Source organism: Micromys minutus (assembly GCF_963924665.1).
Source record: "Micromys minutus genome assembly, chromosome: 5".
Lineage (NCBI taxonomy): Eukaryota > Metazoa > Chordata > Mammalia > Rodentia > Muridae > Micromys > Micromys minutus.
This window is the reverse complement of record NC_137974.1, coordinates 53,209,172-53,225,118: the sequence shown is the minus strand read 5'-3', so window position 1 is coordinate 53,225,118 and position 15,947 is coordinate 53,209,172.

The window sequence follows — 15,947 nt, the reverse complement described above, 5'->3', positions numbered from 1 at the left end:
GTCCTGGTTTGGGGAGGCGTTCTTGGGGGCTCTTTGGCCAACAACTTGATTAGATGTAACCTATTTCTGGCACTGGAAAACTCATTTGAGGAGAGATGTTCAGTTGGGGCTCTCTCTACCATCTTATTTAGCAATTTTATTTGGATTTCCTTCATAGATGCATATATTTTAGTATACTTCTACTATACTAGGTTTCCATAAAACCCCTCAACTGGCCTTTAGTTTTAGCCTTTCATCCCATATTTCCTCTCTTCTCTTACTTTCCTACCTGTCTCTTGTTTTAGCCGTCTATTCCTGGCACTTCCCTTGTCCACTCATAACTATCTATTTTCTTTTTCTAGAGAGATTGGTCCCTCTTTTGCTACTCTATATATAACCTTTGTAATACATAAATTGTAGCTTACTTATTGAAGATTTAACAGCTAAGATCTCTGCATAAGTGAATACATATGATATTTGTCTTTCTGGGTCTGGGTTACTTCATTTCATTCTTGTTTTAACATGGATACTAAAGATACAATCTTAGGTCCAAATGCTAGAACAGCAATCACTTTACCCATTGGGTCAGAACTGGATCACAATCCTATTGCAGCTAGTGGGAGAGGAGAAAGAAAGGAGCATTTTTGGCTAAGATTAACCATAGTTGCTCAAATCTGGAATTGAGCCTAACTCCATAAGCCTAAACCCAAAATAAACAAGAATGAAATTTAGGAGGCCCTATCCCTAACTAAGGAGCTATTGTCAGCTAATAGCTGCTGGGGGGTGGGGAAATTGATGTTTCTTAGGGTTGTGGATGCTGGTAAATTGCCTATGCTCCATGGGATAGCCCTATAACTATGTACATATGGACAACAACAAATAGATTTACTGGGTGATTAAAAATAAAAGAGGACATGAAGTTGGGAGATACATATGAAGGAGACCTGGGAAAGCTGAGGAGGAAAAGGAAGAGGGCAGATAAAATTACACTTTATTTTATGCATGTGTGAAAGTCTCAAAAATTTTTTTAAAGGATATTTTATAATGTGTTCACATATTCATGTGAACTGAAGATAGAAGTGAAAACATATTTCCTGCTTCTTTAACTTTTACTATAAATCAGATGTCTTAAAATAAAGCTAAATTAAAATTGTGCATAAAAACAATATTAATAAAGTAAAAGAGCAGCCCCCTGAAGGTTGGGGATATCACCATTGAGTGAACTTCTGAAGCGCCACAGAAAAATCATTCAAACAATTTGAACCAAAATAAGCTAATACTTGAGTAGATGTAACTTTAAAAATTATATGTAAATAGCCAATATTATAAGACAGATCCTTATTAATCATGAAGGAAACTCAAAGCAAAACTAGGAACTATTACCACACAGAGTTTATAATGGTCTATCATGAAAATGTTAGGAAATAAGAGTTGGTAATAACATAAAGAATTGAAATACTATATGTAATGATATAAAAACACTACAATGTTGGTGTTGACAATATTGACCTAAAAATAAAGATATACTCATCATATGATCCAATAAGTCTATTTTTGGAAAGTTGCTCCAAAGAAACAAAGATGAGGTCTCACCAAAATATCTGTGTGCCAATATTCATCATTGTTTATAATAATTAAGTTGCAGAAGCACATACATTTCAATGAAGTTTAAATGTGTGGAAGACATAAAAAATGAAATATTATTTAACCTCATAAAATAAAGTAATTCTGCCAGGTGAAGTGGTGCATGTCCTTAATCATGGCACTAAAGAGGCAACAGGGTCTCTGTGAGTTTAAGGTTTTCCTTCTTTAAACAGTGAATTCCAGTTTATCCAAAATAAAAGGTGATGGTGGAGGCAGTGGTGGTGGTGGTGGTGGCAACGACGGTGTGTGTGTGTGTGTGTGTGTGTGTGTGTGTGTGTGTGTAAATTATAGCACATGCTACATTGTGGGTAAGTCTCTATGATATTCTGTTAAGAAAAAGAAAACAATTTGGAAAAGATGAATATTATAAGATTTCACTCACTATTAGCTATAAAGTGGAAGTTCAATCACAGAGTTAGAATAGTATCTACCAGAAGAAGAACAGAAAGATAAATGAAGAATTATTTACAGTAGGTATATCAAATCAGTTCGACAAGATGAAAAGAATGATGATGATGGATGTTAGGGATAGTTTCAAAGTATTAGGAAGAAATTCAACTTCGCACTTGAAACAGTGAAGGTAGGAACCAAAGTTGTTGTTTATAATGAACACACCTCACTGCCAAAGACAAATACAAACCACAGTATGAAAGAATAGAAGCCAGTATGTAAAACAAATGGAGCCCAAACTAGGCAGGAGTAGCTGTTTTTAGCACAATAAGCTAGACTGCAAGCTGAATTAGTCAGAAATGATAAAGGTCTATATATTGCTAGAGAAAAAATTGATCCAGAAGATATAACAAATATAAATATATATTCATCAAATGTTGATGCATCTAACTTTGTAAGACAAGCAGCGTAGACATAAAGAATGGATCCAGGTACCATAGCAGTAAATAGATTTAATACACTTATCAGCTAATAGATCATTCAGGTAAACACTGACAGGCACTGCAGAATTAAACTCTACCTTAGATCAAACAGACTTGACAGACAACTATAGAACATTCTTCTATTTAACAGATGTGGGACACACATATTTTTAGTATTCCTGGAACTTTCTCTAGAATAGATCAGATTTTAGGCTATAAAACAAGTCTTTGCAAATACAAAAGAATGAAATAATCTCTTGTATCTTATTATATCATAGTGTAATAATCCTAAAAAAAGAGAAACCAGGGAAACTCTGCCAACACTTGAAGACTGAACAACATTTATTTGAATGATCAGTGAGTCATTAAAGAAATAAAGTAGGAAGTTTATAATCAAATGAAAATGCAAGCACAGCATTTTAGAATCTTTGGGATATTACAAATGCAGTTGCTAAAGGCAAGATTATAGTTGAGCGTACTCAAACTAAAACATCAGAAAGATCTCCAACAGATAAGGTAATGAGGCACCTGAAGCTCAGAGTAAAACACAGACAAGTGAAGCCCCAAATTATGAGCTACAAAGAATAAGGATCAGAGCAGAAATAAATACAACAGTGACTAAAAGCACAACACAACAACTTGATAAAGAGTTCACCCCTTCAAACAGAATAAACAAAATTGATAAATCCTTATGCAAACTAACAAAAAGAAAATAAACACCAAACCCAAGAAATTATAAACCCAAAATGAGACATTAAACAGCTACTAATAAAGTCCAGAGAATCATCAAAAAAAAAAAAAAAAACTTAGAAAGCTTTATTTTAAAAAGATGGAAAAACCAAGAAGAAAATGTATAATTTCCTAGTTACATATGACCTACTAATAACAAGATCAAAGAACCATAAATCACTTAAATGAATCTATGAAGATCAATGAGGTTGAGACAGTGATAAAGAATCTTCCAGTGCTATAGAGATAGTTCAGTGGTTAAGAGAAGTTCTTACAGAGGGTCCAAGTTCTGTTCCTACCACAGTATCAGGCAGCTCATAATTGAGTAATGTGAACTTCATCACCAAGGGATCTGATACCCTATCCTGCCTTCACAGGCACCAGTGCATGCATGTATTTGTACCCTCCAACATTAATCAAACTACAGTAAATCTTTTCAAAAATGTTTCTCAATAGCAACAAGAATAAAGCCTAGGCCTGGACAGATTAAATGATAAATACTACCAGACTCTTAATGGAGAGTAAGCAACCAATGCTCAACAAACTATCCCATAAAATAAAAATAGATGCAGCACAATCAAGATAATTCTATGAAGCTAACATTACTTTAATATCAAAACTACAGTGAAATACCAAAATGAAAACTTTGGGCCAATTTCATGAACAAAGACACAAAATTTCTTAATGAAATATTTGCAAATCAAATTAGACAACATATAGAAAAGAGCAGGTAGTATAATTATATTATCATCATTCTATGGATACAAGGATCATTCAATATATATAAATCAATAAATATGCACTTATCTATTCACTGGATTCAGAAGAGCCTTTAATACAAAATACTGAAGGTACCACAATACCTGATTTCAGATTATGTTTCACAGCTATTGTCACAAAAGCAGCATGATTGACATAAAAATAGACACTCAGATGAGTGGAATGGAATAAAGAACCTGCACTACTTGGCTGTTTGATTTTTTTTTTTATTTAAAAATTGTTTTGAGAATTTTATGCACAAGTACTGTGTTTGCATATTCTCTACTTGTTCTTTTCTGGCTCTGGTTCCTCTCATTTCTCCTTTAATTTATCTTAAACCCAAGGCTGTTCTTATAAAATTAAATCACACACACACACACACACACACGTGTGTTTTCCCAGTCCATTTTATATATATATATATATACCTCAAAAGGCTAACCAGTTGAGATTGAATAACCTATCAAGGTGCTGGTATCTAGACAAAGCTTTTCTTAGCAGATCATCATCTAGAAGTGAAGCCTTTTAATTTCTCCCATTCATTTGTCATTTGAAGATCTTATTTAGGTGATTATCTTGAGATTTTTCTTTTTTGTCCAGAAGACACTCTTTTAAAGCAAGTGTACTGGTTCTTTGGCTCTTATAATTTTTCCATATTATCTTCTAGATTGTGAGTCTTTAGTTTAGGAGTTACATTGTAGAGATACTAATTGGAAGGTAGGCACTTCGTGGTTACTTATTTTTTGTAATTTGAGCAGTTGTGGACCTCTGTCTCTGCTGCTGCTGCAGCTGCAAAGAAAAATCTTTGATGAGAGGTGAGGCCTGCCATTATCTGTGAATATAAAGATAAGTATTAAGAATATGGTTAGATATTGTATTGATTTAGGAAAATGGCAGCAGGAGGTTCTTTAGGGTCCTTGACCTCAGCAGCCACATGAGTTGGATAGATCAGCAGATCAGACATAGACCCCCTCCAATTAAGCATGCCCTAAGTTCATCTAGACAGCTGTTAGTAACCTCTAAACTTAAAGAACTGGACTACATGGTTAGGACTGTATTGCAGATGTCCTGCTAGGTTGGTCATTGTTGTGGTTCATGGTCTTCACAGTTGTTGTAGAATTACTGATTGCCTTTATTGTTTGGCAGCTTGCATAGAGCTCCTGATACTAGTGAGAGCTATTCTGTAGGGAGGAACCTTCCAGGTCAGTTTCAGCTTGAAGGAAGAAATAGGAAAATGGTAGCCATGGGAACTTTAGCTAGGGAGAGAGGGTAATAAGGAAGGAAAAGGGGGAAGAAGAGATAAACTAAGAATATTTGAGAAAGTCATAGGGGAATATTTTATAAATTTACACACACACACACACACACACACACACACACACACACACACACTAGTTGTTTGTAGAGGTACCCAGCTATAAATCCAGCAATCAAGGAACCACCAAATACAGGCAGATCACTGGTCTACTGGTCTAGATAAACTACCAAAATCTAGGTCCAGTGAGAGACCCTGTCTCAAAAACCTGAGGTGGAGAGCAACAGAGAAGACACCCAGAGTTGACTTCTAGACTTTACATGTGCACATATCAGTACACACATCCATGCACACCACACATGCCTATAAAACACACACATACACACACAGGAACAGGACTGAGGATGGAGGAGGACTGAGGATGATAGAGTCACATGACAAAACCTGGGAATCCTCACCAGAGACCAGCATCAGGGTGCAGATCTGAGTTTATTGATCTGAGTTTACTGCTCATATTATATACAGGGTTTGAGCCAATCCCAAGCCCCTAAATCCATTGCCAATCAAATTTTTCCACACTGTCTTGCTGTGCTTCAAGGGAAGCACCACCTGATGAGGTAACTCAGAGGAGCAGGTGTGTGTGTGCGGGGAGGAGGAAGCTGGGAGAGGCTGGAGGGTTGGGGAGGGTGGAGTATTGTCACTTATTAGGTTGAAAACCACCTACCCTGGTCTCCTGATATTTATTCAGCCTAAATTTTTGACAATAGCTAAGCAGAAACAGTTCTCAATGAAGAAAGTAAAAAAATTGCTTTCTAGCTGGCTAGACTAGCTGACATTTTGATTTCTTACTAAGGTCCTTGAATATTGGCATGTAATGATTTTGGTGTAAATCATATCCTTTCATATATACAGATGTTATGGAGCATTTTACATGAAGTAATAATATTAAATAATTTGATTGAACTAATGGGTACTTGAACTGACAAGTAATGAAATAAGAAACACTAAATCAGACACATTCACCCCTTATAGGCTTCAATTCTAAAAGAGTCCAACTTACTATTTTTGCTGGTCTTTAGGCTAATAAAAGCTGTAGAATTATCTGCCATTATAGTGGAGGGCCATGGGGAAAGGGAAGGAGAGAGAATAAATATAATAATTTATGTATGTTATTGTTATACACATTGCATAGGGAAACACATTGCTTTCTATTCTAATCTAGTTAAATAAAACAAACTTTGAGAATTATCTATGTTCTCAAGGTATACAGGTATATATATATATATATATATATATATATATATATATATATATATATATATAATCAAATACTTTCAGCTGTTTGATAATTCTCCCTGTCCCTCTCTTTCTCTCTCTGGGGTGGGCATCAGAATCTCTACCGTTTGCTGTTATTTGCGCCAGGTAAGATTGTTACAAGCTTCTGGTGATTCTCCTGTCTCCACTTCTATATTATTAATTTATAATAGTTTCACTTTTTCAAAAACATTTCACTGAATCTTAATCATGCATGTTATAAGTTATGTTTGGGGACTCCTAGCTTACAGATGATTAAAGGCTGTGTCTGGGAGATGCTGTTTTCTTGGAGTCCTCCATCACTGAGGTCTCTAAGTCATTCCACTTCCTCTTCTGCATGGATCTCTGAGTCTTGAGAGGAGGGGTTGCTAAGGACATCCCACTAGGAGCTGTGCCACATTTTCAAGTTGTGAATCTCCATGTTAGTTATTATCTACTGCCACAGAAAGCTTCTTTGATGAGGGCTGAACAGTTAGCTTACCTCTGGGTAGAACAGAATGTCATTAGGCATCAATTTAACGCTATGTTTGCTTGGCAGAGTAATAGAGTAGGTTTTCCTCTAGCCCTATGACCTATATAGGAATAGATTCTTGGCAACTTTAGCTGTGTTAGGTGTGGGTTACATCTCATGGTGTGAGACTGAAATCCAAATTTAAAAAAATGTCAGGTTCTCCCATTCATGCCACTGGTGCACCAGGACACATTCCAAGTAGGTTTCTGTTGTAGAGTTAAGGGTTTGCAGCTATCACCCAGAGTGCTTTCCTGCATTCTGAGCACTAGTCAGTAGGTGGGAAGCTTCTAGCTGGAAGCAGTTGTATTTTTCTATGATTGATGAAAAAGTAAAGCTTTTCAGCAATAAGAACATATATCAGGTTAAAAGGGAAGATTGGCCTTGGCTAAAGAGGGCCATAGAGCCCCGGACGTCATAAGGTATTATTACGGCTAATGGTTACGCTCTATACTCTGAGGATATGGCCTAAATGTGCATGAGTATGGACCATTCACCAGAGCATGCCAAGCATATTAGTGGTTTTTGAGATCGGATGGTTCAGGTTGGAACTCTAAAACCACCAAATATAAGTAATGGTGTGCTATAAAGTGGCATTCAAGAAAAGGGGGAAAAACTTTAACTTGTATTTTATGATGATTTATGTTTTGGTTTCATTTCTGTTGCTTTGATGAAAATACACTGACAAAATCAAATTATCAGAAAAGGATCATTTCAGTGTAAGATTCCAGGTTATAGTCTGTGATAGAAGGGAAGTCAAGGCAGAAATTCACAATAGCTAGTGACATCACACCTAGAGTCCAGAGCAGTGTGAAGATGAATGTATCTATGCTTGCTACTCAGATCACCTTATCCATGCTTACACGTTTCAGGACAGAAGCCCCGGGAATAGTGCTTCCCACAGTGGGCTGGGTCTTCCTACATCAATTAACATACACAAGATAATTCTCCGCAGACATGCCAACAAGCTAACCTGATCCAGACAGTACTTCTTCCCAGATGATCCTAGATTGTTTAAACTTGACAATTAAAACTCAACATTATAATTTTTGCTACAAATATATCAGATTAATGTTAACTACTTCTTTTTAAAAAAATCCTTGAGGTTTTAATAATTAACTCTTTATGACACTTTGGTGATTGAGGCTAAGATGCTATATCATATTCGCTGAAGTCCTGGGTCATTAATGAGTGGTCCTTGACATGCAGTGTTTGTTCATCTGCATTTATTATATGAATGAATGAGATCACCTCAGCTCCTTACACTCTCAAATCCCTGTGTTAGTGAAATATTCCAACTAGTAGTACCAGTGGACGTTGCTGATGGGTCTAACTGTTAGCTGAAAAAAGAAACAAATGAAAACAAAACCAAACCAAACCAAAAAACCAATTTGTAAAATGCCAGTGAAATCCTAACAGTCACTGGAGCACACAGGTTCATTCTTGTCTTTCAGAGTTTCCCTTATTTAAAAATTGTCTTATTTTATTTATTTATTTTTGTGTTTTCAATACTTCCTGACAGCAGTTTTCTCTCCCTCTACTATGCCCATTCCTAACTCCCCCCTTCCTTTCCCCCCCAGATCCACCCTTGTTCCTTTTCCATTCAGAAAGGAGCAGGCTTCTTAGGGATATTCACTGAATGTGGCATAACAAGAGACAATAGAACTAGGCACAAATCTTTATACCTATGTTGGATGAGGCAACCCAAATAGACTGAAAGGGGTCCCAGGAACAAATGAAACAGTCAGAGACACTTTCACTATTATCAGTCCCATAAAAACATCAAGTTCATACACATACATGAAAGATAAAGAAAAGAATAAAACATAATGACCACTTAGGTAAATTTGACATTTTAAGCATTATCAACCACCCAAGGTACGTGCTGCGGAGAAAGAGGAACACTTCTCCACTGTTGGTGGGGTTGCAAGCTAATACAACCACTCTGGAAATCTGTCTGGCGATACCTCAGAAAATTGGATATAGTACTACCTGAAGACCCAGCTATTCCACTTCTGGGCATATACCCCAGAGATACTTTAATACACAACAAAGATATATGCAACACAATGTTCATAGCGGCTCTATTTATAATAGCCAGAAGCTGGAAGGAACCCAGATGTCCTTCAGAAGATGAATGGATACAAAAATTGTGGTACATATACACAATGGAATACTACTCAGCCACCAGAAACAATGACTTAACCAAATTCTTAAGAAAATGGCTGCATCTAGAGAACATCATCCTGAGTGAGATAACCCAGTCACAAAAGAACAGACATAATATGCAGTCACTGATAGTGGGATGCTAACGCCAGAGGCTTGCACTCCCCCAGAAACAATCCACAGACTGTATGAAGTCCAAGAAATAAAGAAAACAAAACAAAACAAAAAAATATTTACAAAACAAGAAAACTTTAACTATTTCCATGTTACATTTTGTTTTACATGTACTTTAGCTCATTGTAACTATTAAGTTTTCAAGGCATACAATCAAACCTTGAAAAAAATCAAGTACTGACTAAAAAATATATTCCTATAGTTTTATGTAAAAATTATGTTAAAATCTGAAAAAAAGTACTGACAAAAAATTGTATAATTTTAAGCAAAAATGTTTAAAATCTGTACATTTATCTTTGCTTTGTAAAATAAAGTTGTAAAAAAAAAATAAAGAACAATGGAAAAACAGGAGGTGGCCTGGCTGCACCAGCTGATATGGCAGGAGACAGGGCATGACTTCTGAGCTATTCTAACGCTCTAGGAGCCTTGAGATGCTGGAGACTGGGAACACTGACAGCTAGACATCCTTCTCTTGCATCCAAATGAAGCCTAAGCCTGACAAAACAGAAAACACTTAAAATCTTCCATAGACAGTGTGTTCTCTACAATCACTAGATAATTAAAAGATTGTTTAAAGAAGTGTTATTTTTCTAGAGTCACCCCTTAGATCCTCTGGGTCCTCTCCTTATCACAGGCCTCTGGCACCCCTAGAGATTGCACCCCCCCCAGCCAATCTCCATTATCTCTTCCCTGCTCTCCTATATATGCCCTCTCCCCTCTTCTCCCCATCCCATCCCCTCTTCTACTCAGTCCCCTCCTTCCACTGATTTCTAATATCTATTTTATTTCCCCTTCTGAGATTCAAATGTCCCACCTTGTGCCCTCCTGGTTACTTGGCTCTTTTGGGTCAATTGATTATAGCATGGCTACCTTGTAATTTATGGCTAATAGCCACTTATAAGTGAGTACATACCATGCATGTCCTTTGGGTCTTGGTTACCTCACTCAAGGTGGGGGGGTGTTATCAATCCTACAATGGCCATTTCCTGTAGCCAGGCAGTATTCCCAGTGGAAGGATAAGGACAGTGACCCACCCACAAAACCTTTGATCCAAAACAAGTCCTGCCTACAGGATGGGCAGGGACAAAGATAGAGCCTCAGAGACTGCCCCAAACTGAGGCTCATACCATGGACAAGAATGATCCCTGACATTTTTAATGATACTATTATGCTTGCAGACAGGAACTTAACATAATTGTTTTCTGAGAGGTTCCACCCAGCAACCAATGGAAAGAGATGAAGAAATTCACACCCAAATATTAGATAGAGCTCAAAGAGTCTTATGGAAGAGTTGGGAGAATGATTGGGGGACCTGAAGAGGACAGGGACTCCACAGGAAGACCAAGAGAGTCAACTAACCTGGACCCTTGGGGTTCTGAATTATGAACCAAAGAGTGAACACTGGCTAGACCTAGGCCCCCTGCATATATGTAGTAGATGAACAGCTTGGTCTTCATTAGGCCACCCCACAATTGGAGCAAGGGCTGTCTTTGAACCTGTGGCCTACCCATGGATCCCACACCCCTAAATGGAAGGCCTGGTCTGGCCTCAGAGGGAGAGAATGTGCCTACCCCTGAAGTGACTTGATGTGTGTGTGGGGTGTGTGTGGGGGGGGGGTGGGTGTGTGGTTTGACACATGGGGGGCAGGAACTTCCTCTTCTCAGGGGAAGGAGGAATTGGGGAGGGACTTGTGTGAGAGGGTATTGGGAGAAGAAGGGCTGATATTGGGTTGTAAAGGGAATAAATAAATACATTTTAAAAATTAAGTTCTTTTATACAATTAATCAACAATAGAAAGAAGTGAAAGATTTATTTCACACCAACACTTTCTTCTTAAGCTGTAGAGTAGAAATGGCTCTGACTAATAATATATGTATATTACCATATATATGCTTATTACCATATATGCACATATGTAAAATATTCCAACTTGTAGCACCAGGGAAGTTGCTGAAGGGACTAAATGTTAGCTGTAAAACATCTTTAAAATCCCAACAGAGCACCTGATACTCACTGTAGCACACAGTCTAACTGTTGTCTTTTGGGGTCTTCCTCATTTAAAATTATCTTATTTTATCATTACTTTTAGATGCTTGTTTGTTTTCTAATAAAAGAGAGAAAAAAAGGGTGTGGATTTGGCTGGGTAAGGGAGTATCTGGGAAGAGATGGGGGAAGGAGGGAAAATAATAATCAGAATATATTCTACGAAAAAGGTATTTTCAATAAAAATTAGTAAAATACAAAGTTTAAGAATTACTAGGTGATTGACGTGGAAGTGGATGAATGAAAGTGAGGGTGCACAGCAATGTCAGTAAGCCCATGAGTGTGCATTGTGGACTCCCAACTCGATAATTCACTCTCTGGACACCCAAGTCTTTCCCCCTCCCTCTTTCTCCCCACCCACGGAGCCAGCAGGAACAATTTTCATTTTTATAAATGATTACCCGCATGTGGTAATAGCTACATCTGAGACTTTAGTATTATTTTAAGAGATAATCTTAGCCAGTCTCTTAGCAAAAGTATTATCTGGGTTCAGATGCTTGCCAAAAGCAAGCTATGGATGCTAAGGATTGAAATTGTACAGTGTGGTTGGAATTCAGGAGAACCGGGGACCAGACACCCAGAACCTGCTCACACAGATCCAAACTCTGCCTTTTGAGCGAGACGAAGAAACAGTTCTTCAACTGGATTTGGATAGCAGGGTTACAACGCTCACCCTTAGAAATCCAATATTGCCATTTACCAATGGGATCTTTAAGCAAATGATCTATCCCATGGCCAATATCAATATCAAGGAGTCACTGTAAACCCCAGAGAAAGCCTGTACCAGTGTCAAAGTAGGTTTCAGCCGTCTTAGGATGAATTGCTAAATCCTCACGTAACTGCCAGGGAACTGGGTAGAGAGAAAAGCAGTTTTCTCTTGTCCCTCTCCCTCCCCTCTCCCTCTCCCTCTCCCTCTCCCTCTCCCTCTCCATCTCCCTCTCCCTCTCCTTCTCCCTCAAGGATATGGGATGGACATCCCCATATAGCCCAGGTTTTTTTTTTTTTAAACTATGCTAAAAATGCAATAAGGAAACAGATTTACACGATTTCCCTGTAGTATATTACATAGGTTAGTTTTGTGTACATCTGCAGGTTTCTAATTTTTGTTTTGTTTTTTTAACAGATCAAGGCACACAGTTCTTAATAGTGGACTTCAAATATAATTTAAAACCAGTCATTAAAAATCCCTCAACACTCCAATCTCCTGTGTACTTACATTTTTAAAACTGCTTTCTGTTAAAAAAAAAAAAAATGGTTTCTGCCTTCCTAGTAGATACAGACTAGCACTGGATTGTCACCACAAAGCCTGAGTATTACATCAGCCTCCCACTGCTTGACTTCTGCTTCCCCTGTATGCAAACTCCTACCAAGGAAATGCTTCTGTGCCTCACCTCATTTGCCACAGACGAGGATGCTTACCTACTTAGGTTAGGGTACCAGAGTTGATGAGAAATTCTTTGGGAAGCCAAGCACAAGTTTTTGCTTTCAACTATTTATAGCAATCAGCTGGCTTTTCCAGTCCCTCATTAGATCAATCATGGCCATTGTCTTACAGTTGAGTGGGAAATCGTTACAGGTGGAAGAAGGCAAGATGCCTCTAATTCAGCAGCCCGCCCCCCCGCCCCCACCCCTCACAGGAAAGCTGCAAGGAATTACAATCAAACTGAAGACTTGATAGGGGAATGGGGCTGCTTCCAAGACAGGATTGCTAAAGATGCTCTGGACTGGGGGCTGCACATAAAATACAAACCCAGAGTGAAACTAAAACAGACCCCTCCTCCCTCCGTAGATAAGATGGGACGTGGCCGTCATTCAGGTCCAAAGTGGAATGCTGTACCTCAGTCTCAGCTGATAGTCTCACATTTGGCAGGGACTTCCCTCTTTTTTACAGGCCATTTATCTGGAAATGTGTTTTACAGGTGGCCCTGCTGCCGGGCCCAAACTCGGGGCTTATGTGGAGCAGGCTACTGCACATCTTTGTGGCTGAACCGAGTATCACTTGTTATGGCTACCGCTGGCCAATATTTGGAAATTTTTTTTTTCTCTGCCTGTCTCCCTGGCCTGCTGAGAAATGGTAGTTCAAATGCCAGCTGAACCCATCACGAAGGGGTAGGCAAGAGACTAATTACTGAAGTTTCCATTTCTGCTTGGGTTCATATATGGTCTCTGGGGGTGACCCTGGGAGCAGGTGGGACTTACTTGTCCCCACTTCCCTTCATTAAAACCTGTCTTGGAAAATAGTCTATTTGAAGGAGTTATTGAAAGTGGTAGATATTTTCTGCCCACTGGCAGAGAGAGAAGCGATGCACACGTCTGAATAAATAACTGAAAATGGCTTCTCACTGTTCAGGAAGTACAATCAATTTGAAATTAGGATTATGGAAACATCTGCGAAAATTCAAGTGTCATCTCAATTTGGGCTCATTCAGATCCTGTATTTTTCAACTTCCCAAGCAGTGCATTTAAAATCTAATCCTAATTAACACACATAGTTTAATTATAGCCAACAAAATATTCTACAAAAATTGTGTGTGCTGGTTGGGGGGATGGGAGGGGAGGGAGGAGGCGAGGGGGAAAGCCAGACAAGTGTTTCCTGATTGTAAAAATTCTTGTTTGGTTAATAATATAAATCCTCAAGATTTTAAACACACATCCAAGTTTGTTTAGCATGAATCCAAGAAAAGGAAAGAAAGAAGGAAGGGAGGAAAGAAGGAAGGAGGGAGGGGAGAAGGGAGGAAGAAAGAAAGAAAAAAAGATGGAAGGAGGAAGGAAGGAAGGGAGGGTAGGAGAGAAGAAGAGAGGAAGGAAGGAAGAAAGAAAAGAAGAAAGACTGGAAGAAAGGAGGGAGAGAGGGAGGGAAGAAGGAAGAAAGGAAGGAAGGAAGGATGAAAGGAAGGAAAGAAGAAAGGAAGGAAGGAAAGGAAGGAAGGAAGGAAAGACAAGCAGAACCATGGGGCTTGCCTCAATCTTGGTATCATTTTTTTACTTCCTTCCCATTTCTTGCTAACCTGGACAGAACAAAAACCTTGTTAATGTGGTTCATAGATCCTCTTCTGTGAAGACCCTTGTTGCTTTGCTTATTTTCTTTCTCTGATCAGAAGATAAACCTTTATGACTGTGTATGCGTCCAAAGAAAGAAATAAATCTACTTTTCATGAAGCAAACTTTATGGTGTGTTGTTTAGTGGTGAGCGGCCTCTCTAAGGATTCGAGGGCTTAGCTGAGCAGCGTGGCAACACGGCTGCGAGCTTTATTGGAGCTTCACCCTAATCAGCGAAAACCACAGCAATCAACCATCTTGTAGAATTACCAGAGCTCCCCCTCCCAAGCCTGGCGGAAGTGGAATGTGCAAAGGGAACATCAATTTGAAAGAAAACACAACCAAGAGAGGGAGGGAAAACCACCTTGGAACCTTACACCATTTTAAAACTGACTTTGGGAGAGATCTCAAAAATTTAATTTGGTTTTCTCTCTGTCATTTCTTTATTATCTCAGCTGTTAACACATGTAAGGGGAAGTCCAGCTTTCCTACTCTTCCTTATGCATCTTGTTTCTTTGTTGGTTAAACACTGAGAACTGACTTCTAAGTCCTCTTAGTTCAGGGGCTCTCAACCTTTCTGAGGCTGTAACCTTTAGATACAGTTCCTCATGTTTTGATGATTCCCAACTATAAAATTGTTTTCATTACTGTAAATTTGCTACTGTTTTGAATTGTTGTGTAAATGTCTGTGTTTCTGGATGGTCTTAGGTGTTGCTTGTGAAAGCTCTTAATGGTTTTGTTGCATCATTACCGTGAGGGATGAGAGAGCTCACAATGTCAGTGCTGGCCTCTTAGTGTCACCGTGGAATCTGGCATTATGGCATCTGGCATTATGAAATCGGATTCAGTTATTAGGCTAATCAAAAGTTTGGAGGAGAATATTTTTCCTCTTGGGTTAATACAACCATGGTTTCCCACTTAGAGGCTGAGCAGTGTTGATACATCTTATTTTCTTTGCCCTGGCTTTATGAATACAATTCCATTCCTTTGAAGACCATGCTTCCAAGAGCCTATAGCAATGGAGCTGTTTTCAGCAGGCCAGGAGGAAGGAGCAGAAGAGAGAAGAGAGAATGTGCTATATTTCATGTGAAAGTGGTCTATATTTCTCTACAGAGAGTAGGGGCTTCAAGACCCTAACCCCACAGGAATATAAGGATTAATCTTGGAATGACAGCTTACAAGAAGACCTAATGGTTAATTCTCACTTCCTTTTACTTCTCTCACCGCCTTTGCCCTGCTGTACAGCAGCATGTCCTTCGGTAACACAGGGAAGAGACCATTTCTTTCCTGAGCTATCAAAATGCTTAGCCCACTGACAGATACAAAGAAAAAGTGAAGAGAATGGGAACTGACCTTCAGAATAGATTCAACTTACTGTTTTCAATGAGGAAATTAGAAACAGGATTTATTTATTTTTATTGTTTTATTGAGGGAGAAGTTGGGAATAAAAGATTCACTGAACGAG